Genomic DNA, 6,000 nt, shown 5'->3' with positions numbered 1-6,000 from the left:
CAATCCACTTGGAGAACTTATCAATGGCGACATAGACATACCAGAAACCTCCTGGCGCTGGTTTGAAAGGTCCGATCATATCCAGTCCCCAGCATGAGAATGGCCAGGAAGCTGGGATGGTCTATAGTTCCTGTGCCGGTACATGTATTTGCTTTGCAAAAAACTGACAACCCTCGCATCGTTGAACGAGATTTTCCGCATCAGAGATGGCCGTGGGCCAGTAAAAACATGCTCGGAAAGCTTTGCCGACCAGCATTCTCGAAGCCGCATGATTGCCACAGGAGCCAGAGTGAATTTTGGAGAGTAGCTTCACACCGTCGTCTTGGATGATGCACTTCTGCAGTATCCCTTCCTTGGCACTTTTCCTCATCAGGCTGCTGTCTACCAACACGTAGTGCTTACTTCGGCGAATTAGTCGTTCGGTTTCGATTTTGTCGGCGGGTACTTCGCCGTTGGAGAGGTATTTGATGAACTGTTCCCTCCAATCGGCGACTTGCGAAGGTATCGTGAGTACCAACTGCTCGGCAGGGGGTACTTCTACAACTTCCTTATCTTCTTTAATGGATGGTGTCAAGAGGTCTTGTACAAAAACCCCCGACGGAGCCACGGTGCGAGAAGATCCTATCTTTGATAGCTGGTCGGCTATTTGGTTTTGATCCCAAACCACGTGGTGGTACTCGATGCCGTAGAATTTCCCTTCAAGCTTCTTGATTTCGGCACAGTAAGCGTCCATCTTCTCACTGGAATAGGACCAATCTTTATTAAGCTGATTGATAACCAGCGCAAAATCCCCGTATACCATAAGGCGTTTGACGCCGAGCTCGATGGTTATACGGAGGCCGTGGAGACATGCTTCATATTCCACGGCGTTGTTGGAGACCGGGAAATGTATGCGAAGAACATATCGGAGTTTATCCTTTGTCGATATGATGAACAGAATGCCCGCACCGGCACCATTGATATTAAGGGCACTATTGAAGTACATCACCCAGTGCTCGGGGAAAGTGGCGGCGATGGGTTCTTGGATTTCGGTCCACTCAGCGATGAAATCGGCGAGCGCCTACGACTTTACAGTCGGCCTACTTCTGAAGTCAATGGAGTAGGTGCCAAGCTCAACAGACCACTTGATGATATGACCATTAGCCTCTTTATTGCGGAGAATATCTCCTAGAGGGAACTCCGTGACCACGGCGATCTTGTAGTATTCGAAATAATGTCAGAGCTTGCGTGAGGTGATCAAGATTGCATATAACAGCTTTTGCACCTAAGGATAACAAGTTTTGGGCTCATTAAGTACCTCGCTGATGAAATAGACCGGACGCTGTACCTTGTAGGCGTGTCCAGTTTCCTCACGTTCGACGATAATAGCCGTACTGACAACTCGAGAAGTGGCGGCGATGTAAACCAGCAGAGTTTCATCTGGTCGTGGCGCTGTCATGATTGGAGGTTTTGATAAAAACAATTTGAGCTGCTCGAAAGCTGTGTCTGCCTCCTCTGACCAAGAAAAAAGCTCGGAGGCCTTGAGGAGCTTGAAGAAAGGTAGCCCTTTTTCACCGAGGCGCGAGATAAATCGGCTTAATGCAGCCATGCAGCCTGTAAGCTTCTATATATCCTTGACACACGTCGGCTGTTTCATGTTGGTGATGGTGGAGACCTTATCAGGGTTCGGTTCAATGCCCCGAGCGCTGACGATGTAGCCTAGCAGGATACCGGATGGAACTCCAAAGATGCACTTTGAAGGGTTCAGCTTCCATCGGTATTTGCTCAAGTTTGTGAAAGTTTCTTCAAGGTCGGCGATGAGTTTGTCGGCGGTTTTAGTATTGATGACCACATCGTCGATGTAGGCCTCGATGTTACGGCCGATCTGTTGGTCAAGGCATGTCTGGATAGCCCTTTGGTAGGTGGCTCCAGCGTTCTTTAGTCCGAAGGACATGGTGGTATAGCAGTATGCACCGAAAGGCGTAATGAAAGATGTTTTGACCTGGTCTTCCTTCTTGAGGGAGATTTGATGGTAGCCGGAGTAACAGTCAAGAAAGGAGAGCAATTCGCAGCCGGCGGTGGAGTCTACAACCTCGTCTATCCGAGGCAGGCCAAAGGGGTCTTTAGGGCAGTGTTTGTTAAGATCAGTATAATCAACACACATTCTCCATTCTTTATTCTTTTTCTTAACAAGAACAGGATTAGCTAACCAATCTAGATGATACACTTCTTTTCTAAATCTGGCAGCTAAGAGCAGTTTTATTTCTACCCTAATAGCCTCCGTTTTGTCCAGCACGAATCAGCAAAGTTTCTGCTTGATCGATTTAGCGGTCGGCGAGACATTCAAGGAGTGCTCGATCTTCTCCCGCGGTACCCCCGGCATGTCTGCAGGCTTCCAAGCAAACACATCGGCATTGGCACGTAGGAAGGAGATGAGCGCGCTTTCCTATTTGGGGTCAAGGTGAGCCCCAATTTTCACCATCTTGGAAGGGTCGTCAAGGCCGAGGCCGATCTCCTTGACTTCCTTGGACTTGGCGGAGGCCCGGGAGGCTCTAGGATCTCCATGTCATCAGCAGATGCGGTCTTGGCTTCGGCGACCACGCTGGCCATCTAGATGGAGAGATCGGTGGCTTCGGCGAGGGCGAGACTTTCCGTCTCATAGGCATAGGTGACAGAGAGGTTGGCCCGCAGAGACAGGACTCCTGCAGGCAAAGGCATCTTCAACACCAAATATGCATAGTGTGGAACGGCCATGAACTTGGTCAGAGCCGAACGCCCTAGTATGGCGTGGTAGGCGGTGTCGAAGTCGGCGACATAAAAGTTGATATGCTCCACTCGGTAGTTGGTTGCCGTGCCGAACTGTACTAGTAGGGTAATTTCCCCAAGTGGTCTGGATGCCCTACCAGGTACCACACCCCAGAAGGAGGAGTCTGAGGGCGTAAGGTCTGTTGTCCTGAGGCCGAGCTCCCTTAGGGCCCCAGCGAAGAGTAGATTCAAAGCGCTCCCACCATCGATGAGGACTTTTCTGAAGAGCACCTTCTGGACAGTCGCGTCAAGGACGAGGGGAAAATGCCCTGTGTAGGGTATGTCCGCCCACTGGTTGGCCCTGCTGAAGGTGATGGAGATTTTGGACCATGGGCGATAGCTGGGGTTGGTGGTAGTTTCTTCTGAAACGACGGCGAGCACTCGTCGGGCGGCGAGCTTCCATTCCCTTCTGCTCTCGTTGGAGGCAAAACCCCCGAAGATGGTGGCGACCACCTTGTCGTGGTCCTGGAAGGCATTATTATTATCCCCAGGTGGTCGGTGTCCTCCGTTCCCACCATTGTCGTCATTGTACTTTTTCTCCTAGAACTCCTTAGCCAAACCAAGGCAATCTTTCATCTTGTGTTTGGCGTTCTTGTGCAGGGGGCACGGACCATCGAGGATCTTCTTGTACTGCTTATCGTAGTTATGTTTTGCGCGCGGCTCATTGACGTTGGCAACAAAGTGATCTGGTCGGCACCGACGATTCTGACCAGGCTTGAATCCATCTGGCCCATCACGTCCACTGTACCAATGGAAACTACGGTCGTCGTAGCGGCGATCGTTGTATTGTCGGTTGTCGTTGCGGTCGTCGTGGCGGCGAACGTTGTGCTGTCGGTCGTCGTTGCGATCGTCGTGGCGGCGAGGCGGGTGATTAGTGCCCATATCTTCGTTAAAACGCACCTCCGCTTCCTCGGCGTCGGCGTACTGGTTGGCGGTTGTGATCATCTCGCCGATGCCGGTAGGTGGTGTTCTGTTGAACTTAGAACGGAGTTCTCGGTGATGAAGTCCTCGGACGAAGGCGGTGATGACTTCGGCCTCCGTGATGTTGGGAATAGAATTCCTCATCTCGGAGAAGCGTCTGATGTAGCTACAGAGTAGTTCGGACAGCTTTTGGTTGATGCGGTTGAGATCGTGCTTGGTGCCCGACCGCCTACATGTGGCCATGTAGTTGTCGGTGAAGACTCTCTTCAGATCTTCCCAAGAGCTGATAGAGTATGGAGCGAGGCTTGTGAACCAGCTCATGGCGGCTGGCGTGAGCATGACAGGGAGATAGTTCGCCATGACGTTGGTGTCTCCTCCGGCGGCGCGGACGGCGGTGGCGTAAGCTTGCAACCACTGAGTTGGGTTCATCCTTCCTTCGTAGGGCTCGACTCCGGTGATTTTGAAACCATAGGGCCACTGGAGCGTTCGGAGTGCCCTGGTGAACACAGAGAGCCCTTCTGAGCTATCGGGGCCGACATCGGCAGTATTGCCGGCGACGATCGGCTCCAGAGCTGAGTCCGGGTTGCCGTACTCTTGCTCATACTCCTGGCGATGTCGTACTTCATCTTCATGGTGCCCGAAACGTCGTTGATCGATATGCCGTCGTGCATCCCGAAGGTTACTGAGGTGCACTCGGGCGTCCTGTTCGACCTCTTAGTCATGCTAGCGATGATGCTCGGCGTGGTGGCCTCCAACTTCCCCCTAGGGAGGTAGTGACTGGTCGGCGAAGCAGCTTTGACTAGGGCGGCGATTAGATCTAGGATTGGCTGATCGGCGGATCACGCTTGTGGAGCATGAAGGTCTCTAAACTTCTCGGATCTCGTTAACTTGACAGTGTGCCGCTTTAAGCATAGCGGAGACCTTGGCAAGAGCTCGGGCGTCTACGGGAGGTGAGCAAGTTCGTTGGCGGCCATGGCCAGATTGGCGCTCGGGGTCTTGAAAACGTCATGGCCGTCAATGCGGAGGAATTCTTCGTTGAGGTTGCGATGGAGGGGCCTTCCTTGTGAATCGAACTGGTTATCACGAGCGGCCTCGGCCATCGCAATGGCGTGTTCGTTATCACGCCGTTGCACGTGGTTGGCGTTCCTGTTTTCACGGGCGGCGCGTTCCTCATCTGTTTCGTCGTTCCGAGGGGGGCTGTCGATACTAACGTTGAAGATTGCGCCACCCCGGAAAGGCAGGAGAGGAGATTGCTTGGTGAAGGTCTCGGCGAGGGGCTCGGTGGATCCTTGAGATTCGGAGTCTGGATTTTCCTCAAGGATAGTTTGCAGAGATGCTCCGAGACCCCGGCCGGCGTGCAGCATGTTGACGGTTGGTGGAAGCTGGTCGGCGAGCTGGTCGGCGAATTTGCCCCTCAGGGCGTCCTGATATGTAGCTGCGGTGTTGGCGAGCCCGAAGGGCAGGGCGGCGAGCCCTGGAGTTTGCCGAGCATTGAACATCGATAGATCGGGATCGGAGGGTGCTCGGTGCTGAACAAGGGTGTCCAGAGCCGACTTAGCAATGGAGAGGCAATCGGCAAGTTTTAGGCCAACCCGATCGATAGATTCGATCAGATTGTCATTGTTGACATGCCTCCTCTGGTAGCAAGGAAGCGAGCGGCGGGTGGCTGATGGAGTCGACCTCGGAAGTGGTTCTGAGATTGGATCTGCGGTTGTAGGTGCGAGGGTGGTCGGTGCAGAACAGATCTGCACCGGCTCGAGAAGCTCTCCAACTCCATCGGCGTTGATGACCCACGTGATGGATCCGACCGTGAAGATCTGGCCGGGCTGCGGGAGGGACGAAGAGCCTGCGGAAAAAAACCATCTTGTTCGACAAGGAAACTGCACGCACACCCCTACCTGGCGCGCCAACAGTCGACAGAATATCGTCGGCAGTCCACCGAGGGGTATCCCGCGATGGTAGATTGATCGGCAGAGGAGCGTGTAATCAAGAACAAGAAGGCAACAGAGACACACGAGTTATACAGGTTCAGGCCGTCAGTATGACGTAATACCTTACTCCTGTGGTCTGTTGATTTGTATTAGCTATCGTATGATTTGCCGTGAATTCGTAGGGGGTCCCTGCCCGCCTTATATAGTCTGGGGGGCAAGGTTACAAGTCGGTTAGATCTGAGAGATAACCGGAAAGTAATAACAGATTACAAGAAACATGGGATCGTACGTATCCTATCAGATCTCGTAACATCTTCAGGATATCCTCTCCGTGCCTTGCGGGGGTCGCCGAGTAGAATCGTGC

The sequence above is a fragment of the Miscanthus floridulus genome, chromosome 11, assembly GCF_019320115.1.
Source record: "Miscanthus floridulus cultivar M001 chromosome 11, ASM1932011v1, whole genome shotgun sequence".
In the NCBI taxonomy this organism is placed as follows: Eukaryota; Viridiplantae; Streptophyta; class Magnoliopsida; order Poales; family Poaceae; genus Miscanthus; species Miscanthus floridulus.
This window is presented reverse-complemented; position numbering follows the sequence as displayed.